Source organism: Cylas formicarius, unplaced genomic scaffold, assembly GCF_029955315.1.
Source record: "Cylas formicarius isolate icCylForm1 unplaced genomic scaffold, icCylForm1.1 PGA_scaffold_12__32_contigs__length_19106922, whole genome shotgun sequence".
Classification (NCBI taxonomy): domain Eukaryota; kingdom Metazoa; phylum Arthropoda; class Insecta; order Coleoptera; family Brentidae; genus Cylas; species Cylas formicarius.
This window is the reverse complement of record NW_026844225.1, coordinates 9180670-9205810: the sequence shown is the minus strand read 5'-3', so window position 1 is coordinate 9205810 and position 25141 is coordinate 9180670. Positions and strand designations below refer to the sequence as shown.

Below are 25141 nucleotides of genomic sequence, written 5' to 3'. Positions count from 1 at the left end.
TTGAAAATAATTTGTTCTGCTGAGGGCCATTCAACTATTGTATGGAAGTCCGGTTATTTGGGAAATCGTTTATTACGATATTCCATGGAGTGTTCGTGATATTATGCACGTAGTTTGTTTGATAAACTCAACATTTGGTTTATTTTTATAACATTTAACAAAGTAAAACAAAATAAGACCACACAAAAATATTTGGTCGACAGATCAAGACACTGATGTATAATAATTTACAGAGAGACAGAATTAAAATGCTGAGATCTGTTTTGGTTACTTGCATCCTTTAGTTCGATATTTTATAAATAACAAAATAGAGTTAACTAGGGCAACCAAACAAGTTTTACTATTACAAAATTTGGGAACTAAGAATTTACAATTGTAATGAAATTAAAAACCCTATACAAAATAATTGAAATTGTCTCTTATTTAATTAACATTTTTTATGCAAGGATAGAATACGACGCATACCTTTCTAAGGAATTTTATCATTTAAACCAACATTTTTTTGGATTTTTAAGCGATAGTGTTGGCTAGTGTTTTTGGAGGTATTAATCAGGTATTAATCATGATTAATATTTGTTACTCAGTTCAGACGTGGTAAATAACACCACAAGAGCTTTTATTTCAACATTCTAGCAATTACTCTTTCTTGAAGCTTGAAGTATTGTGATACAAATGATGATTATATCACTAACTTTTCCGTTATGGTGAATTGAAATTACTAGTTACTTATTAAATGTGAAAAATCTGTGTGTACGTTTAATAAGTAGACGTACATTTAAACAAGAACCTCTACAACAATCCTGCCTGCTTACAAAACGCCAATCTCCTTGATGAAGGATATTGCAAATAGTAATTTATTGAATCAAAGAAAAAAAAGAAGTTTTGGTTAGTTTTGGGTGGTGAACAAGATATTGTAAGTAGCATAATATGTTTCCTTTATTAAAACCAGATTGTTCCTTCTTTGGCTAAACTTAAAAGGAAGCTAGTCGTTCCTGCAGTCAAAGGCCAAAGGGATATACTTTGTATTTCAGATCATAGCAAACATTTTCAAAACTCATAACCCATCAGAATATTAATAAAAATAAAGGTTATAAAATCTAAAAAAATATGAGGGTTGAGAACAAATGAGAAACTTCTAAATGAACCTCAATCTATTGAGTTTTAGAAATTACAATTTATAAATAGTTTCAACAGAGATGATCACTGGTAACAAAGAATACAGCAAAATACATTATACAATAATACAATTGAAAATTTTTTATTTGTATTTGTAATAATTTCTTTGGTTAACGATGGTTAACCTCAGCCAAATTATTATGCAACATTAAATTTTGAAAATGTATTTAATGTCTTTAATTTTATTAGGTAACTTATCATATTCTTTTCCATTGTTTTAAGATAAACAATTAAACCATTTAATAATATTAATAATAATAACAATGAATAATTATAATAGTAACAATCGAGTTTATTCATAATAATCGAAGTATAAACGTACAAACAATATATACAGTGCGAAGTCTAGCCTAAGGCTACTCAAACTTAACCCTGGTAAACCAGACTAAAAAATAGTTTATGTAGATAGAGCACATACTTATATAAATTAAAAAAAAAAGTAAATTATATAGGCCCCATGAGTGAGTACTACCCGTACAATAAGCCATACGCGTTTACCTGCTTGTTTGAAAAGGGCTTTGAATTCTTGAACATTATGATTTATTAAATCATATGGCTAAGAATTATAAAGTTGAATGCTGTTATAAGCAGAATTTTTTTTGTATGCTGCTGTTCTATGCTTCGGTAATAAACATTTAAAATTTATTTCTGATATCTCTATTATGCATATCGGAGTTCAGCTTGAATTTATTTTTAAAACTTTCTAAAGTAAGAAAAGAGCTTTTTGCTAAACCATGTACAAAACAACCCAGATGACAAGTCCTCCAGTAAAACATGTTCAACAACTGAAGTTCATTAATTTTATGTGTTATATGATCCCATTTTCTTAGGTTAAATACCAAACGACAGCAACTACTCTGCACCTTGTAAAAAATTGTGACTGTATGAGGTGCTAATCTATTGTGACAAGTAACATTATTTTATTCCAATCGGGAAACAGGATTATTACTGAAACAAAAATTTACCGGAATTTTTATATCCGGCAGGATTAAAAGGCAGCTACAACAGTATCGACCCAAGGAGGAGAGAAAAGAAAATATACCGGACGCAAATTTCAAATTTCGCAAGACGGTATAAAAAGGTACGCAACATTTTCGTTCGTTAACAAAAGATCGGCGTTTTACGTTTTCCCGAGCAGAAAACAAACACGGCCTCGGGATATGTTATAATAAGCTACGTAATTTGTGAGCTCCGGAGTATTCGAAAAGCTCTAGACGCTCGAAACTAGCGCGTTCCGTCTAAAAATGAATTAATAACAGCAATAAATGCAGGGGAATAAATTTGAAGCGTCGGAATTGCACAAAGAAAAGTATGAACGACACGTTATACTGACGATAAACAAAAACAAATGCAGCCGTTTACGGGAGATTGCATATAAACATGACTTCGCAACGCCAATTTTGCGTTTGTTTAAATATATCTTCACGAAACGTAAGCAACAATTCGGCTTTTGTTCGGACGATAATATTAACTGCCTTTCATTTTGTAGCTCGTATTGCAAAATTCAAAAACACAAACACGCGGTTGTCGAGTAAGTGAATAAGGATTCTTCCCGTTACAAGAGCTCTTATACAAACATCTACAAATAATAAATGTTTACATATACATACTTCACGTGTTTACAATTTTGCGGTTGCTTATAGGTTTGTTCTCACATATGTTACAAAGAACTTTCAGATAATCATGGTCTCACCAAAATAATACTGTATTCTCTAGCTTTCATCTAAGAGTTAGACGCGTTCTTCGATCTTTTTCCATATTTGACAAAAGAATGTATGTGACGAGAATTTCTTTATAAAAAAAACTATTACACTTATTTTAACAAAAATCTACAGTTAAAACGACGTTTAAAACGCCGAAATTTTGCTCTACTGCGTTATCTTATAGTACCTAAAATCAAGTATCGCTATCAAACTGGACTTAATATTCACATTTGGGCGTAATATTTTATTACCTGCCTTCTATGACTATAAGGAAAATTAAATTAAATTTTATTTTATAATCGATTTCTTACCATTAAGATGACATTAGAGAAATAACGTAAAATCAGTAACTTCGTGCCAAAAAGCTGAAATTCAGGATTGGTTGTTTGAAAAAAACATTTTCTTTGACGACTCCTACTTGAAATCAGAGCCCCAGGCAACAGTGCACTCCATGTGGAAGTCCTAGCAAACAGTTATTTTTCTTATTATTTTTTAATTTTCGACAAGTATCGGCCCACCATTTAATTAGAAAATAAATACGCTCAATCGTCTAATTTATAGAAATCGATGTATGCAAGAAGCTGAGTAGTAACAACAAAGGTGCGAATCCATGCTCCAAAATCAACAACAAACAACAAAATCAAGACTAGGTTATAGAATGCATGATCCATTATTATCGAAAAATTAATCCTTTGCTTACGTCAAGTCGGTCATAAAATGATTAAAAACTTGTAGCTAACATAAGCAAACATTTACATTTACATTACATTCGCTGGAGATAGAATAGGGTTTGCATAACTGAGGTAAAGATAATCTCCAGTTTATTTCACACGCCTTTGTGATAACCGCCTATTTAAAAGCTAAAAACGAGCCCCTTCGCAAATAGAAAAATCACCAGCAAATAAAATAAAATCAATAAATATTATTAATAGTAACAACAAATATAACAGATTGAAATAGCAAATCTAATCAGAATTTTTATGGATCGTGATAAAATGCGCCAGGTTGATCTCGAAGCCTTAAATTCTTCTCTTTCCAAAAAAAATTAAAGACAAAATCACCCTACAGAGCCTATATTTTTTACATAAACAAAAGATATTCAAATTTGCTAAATAATATGTGGTATGTCTATTAGGATTATTTACGAGCAAAATTACATATTTATCTAGGTAATTTATAAAATAAGGATGGATAATAGCCAATATATTAAGTTATATTATAATAATAATAATAATTAATCATTTACAAGGATATTGAATTTATGTTGTCCTCTTAAGATTCAAGTAAATTTAATTTGTGCACTTTTCTTTCATAACATCTTGATTGAATCTATGATTGCACCGTCTTAAATGAAATGCATAGTTGGAATGAACATTTTCATTAATTAATGATTTATGATGTTCTTTTATTCGTTTACTTAAACATCTTACATCATTACATGAAAGTTTATATACCCCTCATCTTTTGTAATTCGTTGTACTTTTCTTATTTTTAAATAACCACCCTGAATAAATACTAAAATCGATTTATTGATTGTTTGCCTAAATTTGACGCTTTTTCATCAGAGCTTTCGATATATGTTAAAATATTATATTTAGAGGAGGTTCCTTGATTATTGAAAAAATCATTGTTAAACAATTATGGTATTAATTTAATTTTTGTTTTCCAAATACCATTAGGTATTTTAACTTTAAATTAAATGGAATGGAAGAAAGTTTAATAAGCCCCTATACGTTTAGAAATGACATTGATTGTTGGACATCATAATTAAATCTAAATAGCATTGTTGTTTCGAGGCGGAAACCGATGATATATTTAAAAAGCAATTTATTAGACAAACATCTTCATTGTCTGGCGATTTGTTTTTCCAAATAGCACAACAAATTGACACAAATAAACGGAACGAGCTGGAAAACGGAGATGGGCGATTAAACGCGCGATAAAACTTTTCGATAAATAAAATAATAAACAAAATACGTAGCGGAACATAAATAAAAACGAATGCCACACGCGGCGCATACGACACGAATTTTTTAAACTGGTGACGTTAAGATTCAGGTCAGGAATATAAAAAAAAGTGCAAATAAAGGCGTAAATTTAGAATTCATTATCGCAAAACGAGTGAAAATATGGCTGCCGGGGATGCAACCAAATCCCGAATAACATTAGAATAATTAAACATGGGACAAGGCAGGCAGATGCAAAAATGCAAATATTAAGAGTTCATTATTCACGAGCCCCTCTTGCTGTAAATCATTTTTTGTTTAAATAAAGGCGGAAAATGCGGAAGATTAAAATTATTTCCGTTTCTGTTTCCGCATTTATTAAGTTCGCGATAGGGTAAACAAAAAATGTTTTCTTTGAGTGCGCCCCCGCTTTATTTGTGCCTTCGCAAAATATTATTTTTCGCATTTTTAAACCTACGTGGCTCAATGCATAATGCAAAATGTAAAAATTAAACGAGTTTTATTTTTATGCCCTTTAAGGATTATCTTCCGCGAAAAATAAATTTCAATTGGTTTTTGAAATACAAAAGAGGCAATGGAGGGAAAATTGACATTTTAACCCACAGAATGACAAATTACAAAATGTCTATTTATCGATGAAGGGCCAATATTAAAAATATGGAAAACTATTATAATTTTCTATGGCAAACAGGTTTGGTCTATATTTAACAAGTTCTTGATTCTGTTGTGAGTATCAAATTGTACACTGTGTTCCATATTGGTCTCGACTGAGCGGTATGTCCGTTGTTAGTGCAAGAGCCTTGCGTTTTCCTAAACCTCTGACACTTGTATTATTAACATTTTGTTTGTAATTTTGGAGATAACTGGATAGATTGGATAGAGGCCTAACAGGTGACCTGCCTGATTTAAGCGTTTTTGAATTTTTCTTTTGGCCACATTTAAAAAGTAAAATAAATGCCAATCGCCAAATGCTGATATTTAATAATTTTTATGTTGCTTATAATTGTAAATCATTGTTTTAATATCTAGGTTCTCGTTTTCGTTTATCTTTTTTAATAATATATAGTCATGAAGCCATGTGAAATAATACAAATAAAATGGTAATATTAAAAGTTATTGTGTATGTATTGTCAGGAATAAATAAAGTAACTATTTTTGATATTTAAAATAAATACTTTTCAAGGCCTACTGCAAATAATTTCATGAAAATTTAAATATACTTTTATACGTTTTTGAGAAGCCCATAACAAGCGGAATCCAACTGGCCTATAACATATAAATATACTTATATATATAAATATAATTTACATGAGTGTATTTGCCTTGGAAAAACGAGTTATTAAAAATCTAAAATAGTTACCTACTGCAAATACTTTCATGATAATTTAAAAAATTCATTTCACATTTTTTTTTTAAAGCAAAGTCAATTTATTGTTAAGACGAAACAACTAAAAAATGACTACCGACGACGCCACTGAATTCTAAGTAAAAATCCGAAACTTTATATTTCTAAAATTTTAAAAACCAAGCAAGCCATGATAATTTTGTTACGTCATCTCTGGTTTCACAAAAAAAATATCAAAGGTTTGCAAAAATTGTGGGATACCTTGGTTATGAATAAAACTAGAGGCTTCCGGTTTGCTACTTTTTTGTGAAACAAAAGATACCGTCAACAAAATTTTCTTATCCCATTGCGTTTCTGTGCTACAGCGAGATTTTGAAAATTTTGCAGTTTAAGGCACCCCTCGTATAATCGCTGATATTTAAGCTATCGAAAAAATAAAAATACGTTTATAGAACTTTTTACGTAGAATCCAATGGTGTATCCAGTTTTTTCAATGACGTGAAATTATACACGGCGTTCCATTTAAAAATGCACAACTTTATTTCATAATTCACGTTATGATTATTATTGTAGTCATCAAAAATCTCTGAAATCAATCGGAATTAGACAAAACAAAAGTACAGTTATAATAATACAATAATTTAACTTCCGTAACTTAACACTGCTTGCTTAAGAAACAGAAACAGCGATTTAAAACGCCCAGTATGACGTAAAAACTTGGCGACAATAATTTCGGCACTATATATTCCAGAATGGCAGTTTATCACCCCTTGTATGCAATAAATTTCGCTCGCAATCAATAACAATGTAGACGACAAAATTCATAAAAAGGAAATCGGTTCAGAATGATTCCACTTGTCGCGAACTGAAAACTTTTCGGAAGTTTCAGATAAAATTTACGTTTCCCAATAAAAAACCAAAAAATATCGGGACGTATTTTCGATAAAGAATTCAGCTGAAGTAGCGCATGTTGGAACACGCTATGCAACTATCTAGCAAGGAATTTGTTTTCCTTTGCGATCACTGGCAGAAACTGTTTGACCGGTAGTTTATATGTATATTTGATTTTGGTAGTAATGCACAAAGAATTTCGAACTTTGAATCAGCGCTTTATTAAAAACGCAAATAAATTCTAGAGCATATTGAATTATTTCTAAAGAAAAAGATTTTTCCTCGGTTCTTGTGGACAGTCCTTGGCAAATTTTCTTTAATTGTTGTAAAAACATTCTAAATCGCGCTATAAGCAAGTTATAGATGTAAAGCATACACTTTTCCTTAATATTCTTTAAGTGGACTTCGAGAAACTCAAATATAAAAAACATCAAATAATGGAATGGTATTTTATTTATTTATATGCTCTTTGGCACACAAACAGATTTAACCCATAACAGAGTTCCAATACAAAAAAAAGAGAAAAAAAGAAAAAAGAAAAGAGTAAATAAACAAAAGCGATGAATTGAGTCCAGCAAAGAAAAAAAAAACAATAAAAATAATACTTCAAATTTTCTTTTTTTAAAGTTTATTCTATTTTTTATTGATAAATAGAATACCAAATTATTTTATTTATTAATTAATTTATTTTGTAGTATACTTTAAATAAATAAATCAAGAAAATATTACGAATACTAAATGAAATTTTTGCTAATATCTCAGAGGAGCTCACACGGCCATTTAACATTTTTTGCAAGAATTGAATGTCAATGACTACTTATCGATCCTCCAACTTGAGTTCTCTTACTCTTTGCAGAGTATTATTATTAACAGAAGTGAATAGGAACCCGATTTCTAGTAAAATATATACAAAGCGTTAAATTGAGCTCTCTATCTAGAAACTGAAGGGAATAATTATTGATGATAATTTTGAGGGTGCTCAGGGTGTCTTACTGAATGGATAGTCAGTCAAGTCAGTAGTGTCAGATGGGAGTTTCTAGCCGTGTTAACTATACTTTATCTACGTTACTGAACTAATTTTTGCACAACACAACACGAATACATTCCACGTTAAATGCCCTTAATTATATTAACGAAGAAAATTTGGCAATCCACAAAAGACGTCAAGACATTTTTTATGCCATTTCGCTCCATAGAAATACTTATGGGCGACATTCTTTTTTGCACATTAGACCTTTTGAATGACGAGCAAAGGCTGGATCTTTTAAGGATGCCTTTCAGTCTTTTAAAGAAGTCTATTAACGGTGCTTTAATTAAAATGAGCTCGACTGCAACTGGCTTTTTGTTTTGTTAGAGTAGTTACTGGTTACGTCGTTAATTATCAGATAACTCGGTAGGTGAGATAATAAAATGTACCTTGATGTTAGTAAGTATACTGTATATAATTATTACTTTGTGACGGCGTTTATTATGAAAATCTTATAAATTGAGAGATATAGTACGACCAAAAATTTAGTGTATTTATTAAGTATTTTACAGAACCGTAACCGCAGACGTTTATTCTGCATTAAGTAGGTCTTGTCTGAGATGGACTGTGACGAATATTTGTAGAAATTTTTATTTGAATGTGATCCTTCCACTAAGTACGTATTTATGTACCTGATTCTCGAGCTTTGACGATGCGACGCTGTTTTCACTGGATACTTCTCTATAGTACTTACACTATTTATCTTACAGGTAAGTTTGAAAATAATTATTTTTGCCTTGTGTACCTGTCGATTAACAACATTCTTCTTTTTGTATTTCATAGTTCTTCGACTTGTAAACAACAGTATTTTTTAAGGCTGTAGATTATATTCGCAGTAGATAAAGGTACGTTATAAGAATACACATAAATATTTATTATAACCTTACAATTAAACATTTTTTTATTTTTTAACACTTTAAAATGTGGAATGAAGCAGATGTTCCCCTGTTAGAAGAACGCAACGCAGAATTTGAAGACGAAGTGGAGATGGTAGTCGAACCTAATGACAATTTAGAAGACGAACTACCTCAGCATCCATTTGTCTTCGGATGATAACCAACAAATTGTTTAAATGTTTACAATGTTATAAGAAATTCAGAAGGGGAAGTAGGAGCAGCAATAAAAACAAGTGACATGGCCGAAGTTCTAAAGTAAACTGTAGGAAAAATTGTTGCAAATGCGATAGTCAAGAGGAAAGTGAGAGAAGAAGATGCTGGTACTTCGCAAGTTTTTAAATAGCAACCAACACTCAGATCTAATTAGGCGTATAATCTAAGACGCTTATCAAGTGAATAGTGTTTTAACCCTAGAAGAACTCCATAAAAAAGTACTGATAGATTTAAATATTAGTTGTGCCAAAGAGTCGTTGCGTACTTTTTCGAAGAAAATGGACTTTCAGTTACAAACAATTAATAGTCAAGTACCAATGGAATCTCAAAGAATTTCGCAATGGAGGGTGGATTTTTTAAATGCAATGGAAATATTTCGAGAGCAAAATCGGCCAATAGTATATTTAGATGAAACATGGATCGAAACTCGTGACACAGTAAAGAAAGGATGGTGTGATAACTGGAACAAGTGCGTACTAGACGTGCTGCCTTCACATGGAAGATGCATGCGGGGTCCGAAAATGTTTGGGTGGAAGATGCCTTCTTTTTGTCAGCCAAAAAAGTCAAAGATTCATGTGTGGATTACCATGACCGCGGAAATATTTGAAAATAATGCCAAAGCTATCGCCAAATACGGTTATTGTGTTGGATAATGCGTTGGATCGTTTAGCCAAAATTTAGAATTAAAGAATTTCTGTACGAAAATTATTTATATTTTGAAGAGACCTGCAGGAAAAAAACAACTTCTGCAATTATTAGAAAAAAAAATTTTTAATAAAGACTAAAAAGTTGTTACTAGATTAAAAACATACTTATATCCCGCTTGTTATTTTAGGTATATACATTCCTAGGACGGTCCTGGAATGGTTCTATAAGGAGCTGCAGTTTTGGAGTAATATTATAGTAGGCAAAGTTAATCACGGGGTCGGTTGTAGAGGTACTATATTTCTGGTCAGAACCACGGAGACGGTTAAGTAAATATTGGGTAGCAGGCAGTAGGACAATAGGACAATAAATCAAGGGATGGACGTTAGTAAGAATGGTGAAACGATTGTACAATCAGAGAAAATAGAAATAATACAAATTGTTATTACTAAAAAACGAACTATTAAAACGGTGCTGCTAAAATGCGAAAGGATAAAAAATAGAACCGTAAGCGTTCATAAATTAGCAACGTGAATAATTTTTATAGTCAGGGCGTAAGCTTGAAAAAGTGCGTTATTTATCTTTGGTAATGAACAAAGCAGTTTTAATTTTTCAAAATAATCTCACCGATTATGGAGCCGAACTAGTTTCGCCCAAAACAAATGTGAAACTGACATTTTCATTCGTTTTTACTGGACGTTTCGTTTACGCGGAATCGAACCATGATCAACTGCAGCTAATACCGGCTTTCTGTTTAACGCTCCATTAAAAAAAAAACATTGCAATTTCTATTGTAAATATAATACATGTTAATAATTAGTTTTGCGATTTAAACTTATATCTGCGTTTTTGGAGATTATACTTATGCTACATATTATTAAATAATGGATACAAACGACTTTTTGGTCATAATGAGAGTGTTTTAAGAGGAAAAACCTATTCCTGAACTACATAGAGCAAAATCGACTTACATGACAAGGGCTCCATTTTTGAAAATGTATGGCGATATCTGCACTACCAAGGGCATTTTTCATTTTTCGGCCCTTTTGAAAATTGTTCATAACTTTTTTACTTATGGAACTTTTAGATTCGTATAAATCATTATTATGGCATTTTTTTAAGGCAAAGGTACTCAGATTTTTTCTATTGTTCCCCGTTTTCTTATAAATGAATTCAACTTTTTTATTTTATATGGCAACCATTGTTGGCTATGGTCTTAAAGAAATGCCCGTCTAAAGCCCTTTTCAGTCATATAGATTTGTTGGTGTGTGTGATGAAAAAAGGCGGAAATACAGGACATTTCTGGCTTATATATTAGTTGCTCAATGTCAGTTAAGGAGATACCTTTTGTGTTCTGTCATAGTGTAGTGGCCAAAATTGATAAAAAAACTTATGGTTGAATTTATTGCGGTTTTGTTTTCAATCCAGTGCATTAAAAAAAATCAATCGCGACTGAATAATATCGACAAAAGGCAACCCAGATATCAGAAGCCATACATTATATTACGACTGTTTAAAATATCGGTCGACCTAATTTCGAAAGAAAAACGAATTCTGCACTACTTTTATTGCAGCGTGTCCGCTTTATATCGTTACTGAAAATAGAATAAATGTATTGCCTTGCATAGAACGGGGGAATACTGGCAAAATATGTAAATGAATAGAAATATTTCACTCAAAAGCCTGAATATTTTGGTGACGCTGCATATCCCTGAAACTAAAATATGTAGTTTTCCTGATTAAAAATTGAACGAGAAGCGGATATTGGCGATTTCTTTCTTTTTATCTCGCTTCTTCAAGTCGTTTTTTATGATTGAAGGTACGCGAACTGAGAAAAATTGATATTAACACACAGAAATAATGTTAATTACGAATAACATATCGCCACTGGGATCAAAAATTTTTACTTAGTGCCAAATCGACCCCATACTATTAGAAACAATGCTGCATTTTTTTTTAAATCCTTTTTTTAAGACTTTTACATTTCGAGAAAATAAAACTAAAACATCAAAATTTTTGACGATTTATTACATTTTAAAATGAATAATTCAATGACATAAATAAGAGAATGATGCTGAGACTGAAATTTTCTTCTGTTTTGCATATTCGATATTCTACATTTTTTGATATTATCCTTTAAAAAAAAATCAATAAAAATTTTAAAAGCTTTAAATAAACAAATAAAGAGGTTTTTGTTTTTGTAGCAAAGTGAAAAACAACAAATAATGCTAGAGCTGTACAACTGGATGCACTTAAATCCCAGGCAGAGAAAAAAATTAAAATAAGAAAAAGAACAAATGTAAAAAGAAAGCTAAATAAAATTATAGAGCAAAATCAAATTTGTAAGCCTAATCAAAAACTACATGAGAACAATTTAATATAACTCCAACTGCTAGTTGAATATTTTAACTAAATAAACTAGCTGGAGAATAACAGTTTGCTAAAAGCTCATGATGTTTTATATTTTCTAGCGAATCTGCAACAGAATAGAGAAAACAACGTGGGAACTCAATTTTGTGTTTCGGATCCATAATCTTCTTATTATTTCCGTGTACATTTTAACTGAATTTATTTTTTTAAAAATTGCTTGATTTTTTATTATTTTGTGAAACAGGCATGAAAAAGTCCATTTAACACGTGGGATCCCAGTATCAATTTAATTGGATAATTAATGATAAAATAAAGTAAAATATTTGCCATAGTAATTATTTACAATCAACGTAAGGACTGAAAACTTTTTTTGGGCTAAAAATTCCATTAGTTTTATCGGAATTTGCCAATGTTTAGAAGATTTATCTATAGAGATATGCAAGCTCGATAACACTGGGATACCTGATTATTTAATATTAAAGATTAGAGGAAACCATGAAAGATCTGAGGTACTTTTGTAACAACTGTCATTTATTCTTAATTACTTCAAGCTTTCGGACATTAAGGCATCATCAGAAAGACAAAAATATAAACACATTCAGTTACATAGAAATGATATGAGAAAACAATTATCATTAGTGAAATGTTCTTTTTTTTTGTGCTACTTATTGAATGTGCAGTTAATCCTGCGCAGTTAATTAAAAAACATAATGTTACAACAAGCAAATATTACATTTCAAAACGATACTATATGGCATCAACAAAAAAAACAAACACAATCACTAAAATATAGGATAGTAAGATTCACAACTAAATATAAAATATACTTAAACGCTCTATAACTGGTTTCATATTGATAGCATTATCACAATTATAAACATAGCACATTCAAAGGCACTTCGTTTAAATAAATTCGATTCTACATCGTCTGACGTCTGGCCAATATAAACGGTAGGCTGTAGGCCGAGACTTATTTAAAATGGGGTGGTAGTATTTAGTATTAATTTTTGAATAAAATAACTGTTAACGTTATAATTTGAACTCTTTAAACAACATACATAGTAAATGAGTAAGATTATTTACAAATCTTCTGGATTCCTCCTGCGTCGTTGATGAACACAACGTTATCAATATTTCTAATTACTTTGGTATCATTATTTAAATGCTTTCCGTAAACTTCCGTAAAGACCTATCCCAGTGTTATCGAGCTGCATAATACAGTATCCCGTCCATAGATATATGTATACCATTCTATCCGTTAAAGAAGTTTATTCACCTCCAAAGAATACACCCCTAACGGCTCGAACAAAAAGAGTCTCCCAAATGTGGGTTCTAGCTAAATCGCTGTGTTGCGAGTAGCAGCACGATAAAATAAAAAAAAGCCGGCAATAAAAATGAATTTCCATTCTTCTACAGTTTAAATTTGTTGTGCAAATCCGCGCAACCGCCAGATCAATCACCCCCACGTATTTTTCAGCGCCACAGACGCCCCCGTCCCCCTCTTTTTCAACGGCGCCCAACGACTATTAACAGTGGCGCAGTTTTTACATTATTCTATATTACCGGATGCAAACGTGTAACGACAGAATAAAGACAATTCTCGTTGTCTAACTTTTTCTTATCGATGCAAAGATAAGTGTGTGTCGTTTCCACTGTACCTATACGGAAATGGCTTTTTAATTGCACTATTTTCGTGCTCTAGGCGATCTAACAAACCCACTGTACCGTGAAAAATTATCTCGTTGAACACGATTTTTTTTGTTTTGCAAGAACAAATCTCTTTTTTCCAGCCCTTTTTGAATTACCTACGGTTTAGTATTTTCCCTAAGCTCCCTCCATTATTCCCAAGACCAAAATTTAACCAAAAGTTTATAGTTAGATTTGCTACAGTGTGTGGTGCTCACTCTCACTCACGGTAATTAATTTTTTCACAACGTAACTATCTATTTTATTTACGCTAGGGGTCCCAATTTTTTGTACTCAATGCTGTACAGGGTGAGACAACATTTTTATAAATGGGTTATCCTATTTTTTAATTTTATTTTGAACTTTTTTATTAATAATATCACATACCCAAACCTAATAGTTTTGGTTAGTTTAATATTTAAATTTTTCTCAAAAAAATAATAGTTTTCACAATTGCAAAAAAATTACGATAGCGCCATTATTTTTGAACGTTGATATTCGCGTTATTCGAAGAAGATGTAAAAGATATTTGCAACGGAATTTGAATTTGGTGCTACAGGGTCAAAATAAGCGAATCTATTTGGATCATTTTAAATTGAAAAATCTCGATTTTCTCAAATGACGCACCAGATTATATATATGTATATATATATATATATATATATATATATATATATATATATATATATATATATATATATATATATATATATATATATATATATATATATATATATATATATATATATATATATGCCCTATAAATAATGAGATAACTAGAAAGTAGATTTACCGCGTTTACAGAAAAACCTATAAAATGTAAAACTGTGGTTAGTAAAAAATGATTGAGTGTATAAAAAGCTTTTGAATAATCCAAGCGGGTCAGAACAGTACAAATACTTTTGAAACTGTGGGTTAATTACTTTTTCAAAGATTTTAGAGAATGTTGGGAGAATACTGATAGGTCTGATTTTAGGCAGAGGAATAACTAAACCCTTTTTCCATTGATCAGGAAATATAGATTTTTGTAAACAACAATTTATTGTATGTGTGATGTGCGGTAATTTGTAGGGAAGACAAAGTTACAGCTTTTCAATTTCCTCAACACCTGTAAGGTGTATTAAGGCTTGAAGCGTGTTTTTTTCTTTGATAATACTCAATACAGTATCCGGCAAAAGATTAGGTATGCTATTAATGAAGTGTTATATTTTCAACACAAGGTAACAAATCACTACTTCTACCCTTAACCAAATCAATAGTAATTAGCAATTTTGGTAAAAATAACTTACTTATATACTTATTACTACAAATTAATTTATCTAATTTTTAATTATTATTGTGGCGTATAAAAGATGCTATTCGTCCCTCACACGTCAGGAATCCTATTTTCCATATCTTCTGGCGTTACAGGCGATTCACATAAACACTCACAAACATATCCCCACAAAAATAAATCACATTATCGAAGGGGCCATTCAGTGAATTCAAACCATTTCTGTGGGTAACGATTATTTAAAAATTCTCGAACTTTTCTTGCTAAAACCGTATTTGTTGGATCTCAATGTTATCAAATTCCTGAAGTTGAGGTAAATTATTCTGCAAAAAGATTAAATATCTAGACCCGTTAAGTGGTTAGCAAAAAAATATGATCCAATAATTTTTAAGTGTTTTATTCCGTGCCCAGATTGCACTATTACTGCGAAAAGTAGCTTCATTGATAAAAATGCAGAATTTTACCTTTTGTTCAAAATCACGGTCCAGGAAAATTTCCATACCACCACTAGCATCAAACCATTAAATTAAACACTGAAGAAATTGTCTAGTTGGTATCCGTCTATTATGGTACTTCACCTTGCAAAGTCTTACTGCCAACAAAGTATTAAAATTAAAATTATTTAATTAATGCAGCTTTTGGGAAAATCCATACTTAATTTCTTTATTTACTGATGCCACAATATGAGTTTATTTACTCAGTTGTCAGGTAAAAATTTGACGATGCCATTTGGTTATGGCCAACTAGTGTTATAACAATAGTATTAGACAGAAAGGAGGGTAAAAATAACGGAAAAGTTAAAATAAATCGTTAAGCATTAAAAATAGATATATAACGTACTTAAAAGTTGTAGGTTTTTGTAAGATCTTCAGATCATTTAAAAAAAAAGTAAATTTAAAAGAAAAAAGGAGTACTGAAAAATTGTAATGTTGGTGTCGATTGAGAGCCAAACATCAAGAGTCAAACCAACAAAGATCATCAAGATTTTGTAAGAAGAATTTGTAAGTAACAAAGCCGACAATATACATCAATTAGTCGTTGTATTTCGTGTTTCAGAAACGCGAATTTCTGTGCGGCATTTCAAAGCATCGAAATGTTAATTCGCGATGACTGTGAACGATGCCAAGATGTTACGGCAGCTTCCGCTTGAAAAGCGTGTAATACGAACACCCGTACACCTACACCAATAGGAGTAAAACAAGTGGATCGTTAGATGTTTGAGTCAACTAAGTTTCGTCTTTTTTTATTCTAAAATGGGACTCGGCTTAGTTCTACGGCTTAATGTTCTCGTATTGAAGGCACTTCACTATTCACAAAATTTAAAAGTAAATCCAATATTGTTCTTAGCGTAGATATACAGGGTGTCCCACAACATGACTGCCATAGCTTGGGAGTGTGAATGAAACCGGTTTGTTTTATTTTATTTATTTTATTTTATAAACCCAACAGGCTGCCCAGTTACAGGATAGCGTATATTAAACATAAAATTACACATGGTCGGGAATACAAAAGAAACTTAACTAGAAATTTCCTAAGCTAACAGTTTTTTTGACCACTTGAACGGTTTTCGAAAAAAATTTTTTTTTCTTGGGCAGCTGCAAACGCAGTTTTCAATTTTCTCAAAATCCTTTCTGAATCGAAGTGCATATCGTAAACTTTTTTTTAATAACTGAATTGTATATAGCTTTTTAAAATGGCGATTTGGATGGATGGTACGGCGAACTCCTTGACTCGAAATGGATGTAATTTTTTCTTAATAATAGCGTCGTTATTTTTTTAGCACGTAAACTGATTTGTTTAACGAGAAAAAATCGCGCGGTTTTAAATTCATTACTTAAAACGTCAAAAGGTCTACCTACGCCGTTTCGCGTACGTTTTAATCCGACTAATGAACTCCCTTAAATAAATCGAGTTAAGAAAACGGAAAATAAATTGCAGGATTCGTTCCCGATAATGAATTAAAAGCGTTCAGGTTTTTCACACCGTAAAGAAAAAACTTTTATTATGCAGCGATATAACACTAATTTTATTATTACTCGATCGGAATCTTCCAAGCAGTCCGCAAATTCAACGGGAATTTGTAATCACAGAATTTGTTGTTAAATCCCGGCCTTAAAACCGAGGTCAATCACTACTTAGAAATTTACGCGAAAGCGATTTGAAGTTCACGAACCCATTTCCCTTAACAGTTGTTTGGTTGTTTCGGCAAATTCAAGCGGTGAAAACTCAAACTAACCCTATCTACTAATAATAGCTGAGTCGTTGGAACTCAAATTAAAATATATTAAGGGTAAATCGGTAGAACGTCCGAAATCTGAGGACCCCATTTAATACGGTCCAGTTGTTATGGTCCTTATGCTGAAAAAATTTTAACCGACTACCCGAATGATATTTAAATGTCCTCTTTTTTTCGAATTATAAGCAAAGCTAGACACACAAGGCGGGAATCTGTATGGAAATTCGACGTTTTTATTCGCTTTATTTCCTTTCTTTAATATTCAATTTCCAAAGGGAATTAGCATATTTAATATTATGGGTGTTGATATACGTAAATGGACGCCTTAAGTTCATGACGGATATTTGGTTTTCAATGCGTTTTTTTTAGATTTATTCTTATCTGAGGCCGAACCCGAAATGTTACCCATTTATAAATACTAAGTGCGGTTTACGCCGACGATAAATAAAGTAATAAAATGGGAACTAATTCCGCGGCAAAACAATTGAATTGGTAAACCTTTGGAAAATATTCTATATGAAAAATTATGATTATTAATGTAATTTTCAATAAATACAGAACTATGTCTTTATAATTAAAATCCTATAAATACCCAAACCAAATTTTTTATTCATAGATTGATATTTACAAAGCAAATTACAAAACTTAAAAATATTACAGCGATAAAATATTATTTGCGATTATACAAAAAAAAAATATAATCCTATTAATAATTCCATAATCCTATTGATACATTCAGATAACAGCAACTTGCACAACATGCAATTCGTGCAAACTATTCTTTGTAGTTATAAAACAAACGTTTTTCAAAATTTCCCAAAATAAAATTGTGTCTTTTAGCTGTAAACATATGTTTAAGAGTATGTATTATTTTTTTACCCTAACTTTTTTGCCATGGGCTTCAACTTTATTTATTAAAGGCACTGAATAAGTCAAAGAAACCAATTTTGTGAGTGCTATGGGTACAAAAGAAAAATTTGTATTTATAAATGTTATATTTTCATTCACTGTTGAGTTAAAATATATTAAAAAAAATGAAAAATTGAACAAGTAAAGGTACTCTTAGAAATACTTCTATTATTTGATTAATTAAATCACTTACCAATGGAAACTGGTCTCTTATATATTCTGTAACCCTATTGTATAGAAAACTTTTGTGAATACATCAAAATTGACTACCAATAATGTGCTTAAATACCTAATTTATAAAAGCCAAAATTTCTCATAATAAAAAAAAACATATATTTTTTCTTTTTTACTGTATACGGTTAAAAATGTGAACATGTTGCTTATACTTACAATTTTCGAACAAGCTGTACAAAATAAAATTGGTGCCATCCCAAGTGAACTCCCGATAGCTCTTTATTCACGACATATGGAAGTCCGTTTTCGACGTTTTAACAAACACAGACACAATTCACTTTACAAAACAAGGCACAGCAGAAGGTTTCAAGTGGACGGCATCAAAGATACCTTTAAATTGTCGGATTCTGTTTGCAACGTAATTTCATTAGTTTAACAAAGACTTTTTGCTTTTACTGGGAATACCCTGTAGTGTGGGTTTATCCTGGGAAATTCTATGAATCTTATCACAGTCGGAAATGCAATATATTCTCTACTATTGGAAAAAATGCTTATTTTATTTTAATTACTTATGACATTAGAAAATATTATCCGATTACTCACTAACTCGAAAAAGCTAAAAAATATCCAGACAGGGCAATTCGTTCAGTACCTTTATATTTAATCCGATATTAAAATAATAGACAATCTCACCAGAAAAGATGATAAAAAATGGAAAATACGTACATTCATCCGGTCTTTTATGTTGAGTATATTATACTTATTGCAGATTCTGAAGACAACATCCAAAGATTAACACTCTATTAACATTACTTTTTACAAAACTTCTGGATTCCTCCTGCGTCGGTTTTGCTGAGTCGAATTGAAATCTTAACCGCGACGCAGGTCTCTACCTGATACCAATTTGGGAATCAGTCATCCGAGACGGTGCTTATACCCCTCATCAGCGCCCCCCTAAAACAATATATAAGCAGGTACAGAGTAAAATACGAGCCAGTTTCAGTCAAGCTCTGAAGAAGCCAACAGGATGATTGGCGAAACGTCAGCAATTTCGACTCAGCAAAAACCGACGCAGGAGGAATCCAGAAGTTTTGTAAAAAGTATTACAGTAGCCTGTGGAAGTTTCTTTGAAAAACTCTATTAACAGTGTAACAAGTAGAGTCAAAATATACAGTGTGTCGCATTAGAGATGTTTTAGTCATCTAAATAAATACAGATTCAGATTAGATTTAAATAGGCAGAACATGTCCAAGTACCATCAGTACTACATTGGATTTTATCGTTAGCACTTTTCAGACATTTCAGATCGTCATATGGTATGTTGCAAGACTAAGATTAATAAGATGTTTAAACATTCTTTAAAACTTACACAGACTTTTATACTTTTAATCACGATTTTTTTTAACTGACCCATCAAATGTCAACTGGGATTATTTATACTCTCTAACCGACATTAACGAAATGCTTAAATATTTTAATACATACTTCACGACCCTATTCAATGTTCACGGCCTGATAAAGACCGCTAGAATTAGTGAAAAACCGGCCCAATGGCTTACATCTAATAGAAAATTAAAACGCAAAACATTATCTAAATACAAAAAACTCAAAACTGATCAGTCTAATTAGAGACAAATAAGAAACTTTAATAACACGTCCATCAAGCCTGAAAAAAAATGCTCAATCATTTAACCGTAACTGCATCCTCCCAGATTAATTAATAAATTAGGATTAATTAATTAATTAATTAAAGTTACTTCAAAAGAAGATCTCAAAGAGTATACTTTAGCACCACCTACTCATCCTATATCAATTTCAACAAAGGTGTAGTTCAAGGTAGTATTATTGGTATTGCTCTTTTTACCAATACCAACTCTACTTGTCCTGCAAATACCTGGGAGCTACAGCGGCTCTTAATCAAATCAATCGAGATGGAAACCGCCTTTTTTTATTTACTGAAATGTAGTAATTTCTTTAAACTATGAAGAAATAAAGACTAGCCAAAATATAGAGGTGTCTTCATCTTAAATGCGACAGACTGTATACAAAACGACCATAATACAGTTGAAATAGTTTAAATGAAAACATTAGAAGGTAAAGGACTACATAATAGAATACCGAGACATAGGCAAAGATTATGGAGCAAACATATAAGAGAATGGAGGATGCACAAATGAACAAACCAAAAGGAAAAAGATCGCAGGGATATGAAAACCTGGATATGTCTTTGATGTTAGCAATAAACAGACAGTAGCCTACTAATGGTTATGGCTATCTATATTAGAATAAGAAGATGTTTCGTAATGCTGTTCCCAACCAGCACTAGGTAATTGTAAGAATAAAGATAAAAAAATCTGCAAAAATAGACTTTCGATTGGTAGATTTTTATTGCTATTCAAAATTTCGATTACACTCAATTCCCGCTGGAAAAACATTGAGTAATTGTGTCTGACACGATCTTTCAAAAATGTTGCTCAAAGTTACTAACGACGGGACAGCATGGATAAGTTTCACCTTAGTAAATAATAAGAACAGAATTTTGATATTTAGCAGAGCAGTGAGATTATTAATTGGCAATTTTAATATATTATTCAATTTGTACATAAGAAGTGAAAATAAAAATAAAAAACATTGCAAGAAGGAAAATAAGAAACATCTCACAGAAACAACAATTCCAACCAGAACACTGGAAACACTGATGATGATTCACTGATTCACTCTCAAAGTCATCCATAAGATTGGGGCTCTATTTTATTTTGTATGCAACTGTAAGGATCATCAATTTTCAAAATGTACTGTATAGAATTTTTCCAGCTCTCAACAAATATTTTTCATTACTTTTTTAATTAAATTTGTAGGTCAAAACCAAGAAGAAATACTTTGCTACACACCGTAACAAATGACACCTTATTCGATGTCGCTCTAGCTCATAAGCAATTTTCTAGTTGTAGTCGAAAAGATTACTAAGTCATTTTTCATATTGGTCAGATATTTTGGATGAATAATCGTCTTCTACTACCCGTAGGTGTTATTCGTGCAGCTACAAAAAAAACACCCCGTATATCGCACGTTTGAAAAACCACATTTCTATGTTTATTTTTAGTGGAAATGCACCGAGAATTTTCCTCTGTCGCCAACGGAGCCGGAGCGCACAGAATTATTTATTAATGGCTGCTATTAAACTTCAAAGAAAAAGAATCATTTATCACGTCTTTCGGTTCAGGAATGTTGGAGCATTTGGCCACATTTACGCAGTTTAATACACAACTTCGCTCGGTACAAATGAACGGACCTAATTTTAAAAACACCCCGTATGCTGAGATTCTCGGGCCATATGGCCGCATTTAAAATATGGAAATTATATCCAAAAATGCCACGTTCATTAGTTACTTTGTATCCGAATGGAACTGCAAAATTAAATCTGCAATTTAGTGATGCTTTAAACAGTTATGACAATTTAATAATTAACAACATAATTTTCACATAACCTGTAGCTTCGTGTGCTTTAGACCACCCAGCGCAACAACAGTCGCTTAGGACTTATGGCACTTCAATTATACTTTAATAACATTCTTTAAGTCAGGCCACCATTATTATTACCTTTTTAAGCGTGCTTAGTGGATGCCAGTCGGATAACATGCCTTCCAACAAAATTGCAAACGTACGTTGACATTTTCTACCTTCAACACTGAAAACTTTTTTATATATGAAAAAAAAAACGAGTGTGTGAAAAGTTTATTTTAGCCAGAAATATTTTACCCAGGTAAGCAAGATGAAAAAAAATTTTAATAAATTTAATAAAACACAAATAAAAAAGTACCGCAACAGGAACATCTTTTACTTTTTCTTTCAAAAACCTGACAGTTAAAAAGTCTATAAGATATGTTTGCTACTCTTCCTGTATTGGCAATATAGGCTTAGCCACTCCGCTAAGGTTTTAGCAAACCATGCGTCTTTCGTAGAATCATAAGCTTTAGAATTTAAATCCCTAAAGTTTCGTGGTAGCACTAAGATTAAGATTAAAATTAATTGGGAGAGCTAGCAGTCAGCCTGTCCGTCACTGCGACCCAGAGGATCTATTGTGACTCTCTCCATAGCGATAGAGCTTTATCCAGGTTCGTCTCTAACCAGACTCCACAATTTCGATAATGGCTCCCTCGTATATCTCTCTGCCTCTGGTTTGGTATCGCCCAGCAGAAGGAAACGCACTCTCGCTAAGCCTTCGCAGTGGCGCAGTACGTGTGCGGATGTTTCCTCCTCTTTCTGACAGAATTTACATTCTGTGTTTTCTTCCACTTCCATCAGGCTTAGATGTCTCTTAAGCCTGCAGTGGCCCGTCAGCAGACCTACCATTATTCTTACGGCTTTCCTATTGTAGCTTAGTAGGTCCGCTGTAAAATTGGCCGATGGGCCCCTTAGGAATTCCTTGGCCTGTCTTTGTCCCGGCATGTCCCTCCACCATCATCGGGATTCTCCCACAAAAGGGTTAGGTCCAATCAGGCGCATTGACGACCCTTCGCGGGCTGCGTCGTCTGCGCCTTCATTACCTTTATGCCCTCCCATGATAGAGTAACTTTGTTCTGGCTTGCTATCTCGTTTAATGCCTTATGGTAGTGATAGCTCTAAGGGCACTCTCTAGTAACCTTGCCAATCAACTGTGGACTCATCTTGCAGCGCTAGTCCTCTTACTGCCCAAAAATTTCAGAAAATTCTACACCGATTAGGTTAAAATGTTATAAATCGTCTAATTTGATAACATATACCAATAATTGTGATTTTTTCTCACATGTAACCTTAAAGGTAAATATTCATTTGAACGTAATGTATACTATTAATTATCTAATAATAAATCAGCTTGATATAAATATTTGTAAATTTATAATATGTAATTTCCTTATATCGTTAATCTAATTATTTCATATTTATATCCAAAATTGTTGATATTGATATTCCTAATAATAAAAATATGTTTTTTACATAAAATCTTAACTCTAGTGACAATTAAAATTACTATCGCGAAGTCACTCGGAACTCATCGCGAAATGCCATATTATTCGTCTTTGGCTAAAGTAGAAATCCCGCAAAAGCACGCACATTTTCTAATAACAATTGCAAAGTAGAAGCCTGATTAAATTTCCCTAGGAAAAAAATCTCTTTGTTATCGTAATAAATTACGTTATCTAACGGAAACCCTTGATAAACGCCATTACGGAGCGGCAATGTTATGGGAAAATATAATATGCTCAAAGTCGCTGGTTGCATGTATATGCCCGGCTGCGGCAAGAAATTATTATTTTAGTATTTTCAAAATAAACGCGGCAGGTGTACCCAATTATAAAGGCTCTAATATTCATCAGCTCCACGCGCCAGCGCCATTACGAAATATTGTTAAATGGAAACCAAATACTTAGGGTTTTAAAGTACCCGCACCCATAAAAAAAATACCGAAAATTCACCGACAAAATTTCGAATTTCTCCGGTCCGACACGAAAAACGAAAATACATATCTGCTGTCAAATTAAATAAAACGTTTTCAACGACGGAATATTTTAGCATATTTAATACGTCGGTCCTTTATTAGGAAACGTAGTAAACATGGGAGTTTATTACTCCTTATTTCAATGTATCATTCGTAAATAACAAAACGAACGTTATCAGGTTTCAATGGATGAGAGTTTTAATAAATTCCAATCAGGTTTCGTAGTGTGTGGCCGGAAAAATCAAACCGTGAATCCTTTGCTACGTGTTGAAAATATTAGAAGGCGACAAACAAAAGATGAATTACCTTCCGCGCTTTATCACATTCCCGTAATAGATTATATAATTTTGTTCCACGAAAAATGGTTAGTTTTTATTAAAAAGTGCCGAAAACGCTACAGTGTTCAGCGATACAATAGGGCAAAAAAAACCAAAGTCAAATGAAGCAAAAAGCTAATAAGTTAATAATAATAACATGACAAGAAAAAAAATTCATTCCAAAAATCAACAAGTGACTTTAGATGTTCAGCCCCAGATTCTTTTTATCAGCTCTAGTATTTGAAATACAGGTTAATTGATATTAGTCCCCTTAGAGGACAAAAATAATGAAATATACTTAATGATTAAAATAGGAAATTAAATTATAATTATACCCAATCTTCCTAGACTATGCAACGAAATAAATTTCGCCACAATTAGTCATTTATTGTTAAGTTACCACTTTTAAAATACCTGCACGTATCTTTTGCTTTTGATTTGTGAGCAGAAACATCTCTTAGCTCTGGGGCGGTTTTCGATAGCTATATTCATCTAGTCACTTTTTACCGTTCGCCTTTTTTTAAATTGCGATTACGGGGATTATTTGACAATGTCACGTCACCTTGGTGTAATTAATGCCCTGTAAAAGCAGTAATTGTTTTTGACCTTTGAATTTTGATATTTTTTGATATTTGATTTTGATATTTGAAATACAGGTTAATTGATATTAGTCCAGTTAAAGGACAAAAATAATGAAATATACTTAATGATTAAAATAGGAAATTAAATTTTAATTATACCCAATCTTCCTAGACTATGCAACGAAATAAATTTCGCCACAATTCGTCATTTATTATTAAGTGACCACTTTTAAAATACCTGCGCGTATCTTTT

At 31.9% G+C, this 25141-nt stretch overlaps 1 protein-coding gene across 3 annotated transcripts in view; it reads right to left on the bottom strand.

Annotated features, from left to right (window-relative positions):
- Nucleotides 1-25141, bottom strand: part of LOC132708592 (plexin-B) — a 188126-nt gene that overhangs the window by 40503 nt on the left and 122482 nt on the right. The gene's annotated exons all lie outside the window — the stretch shown is intronic.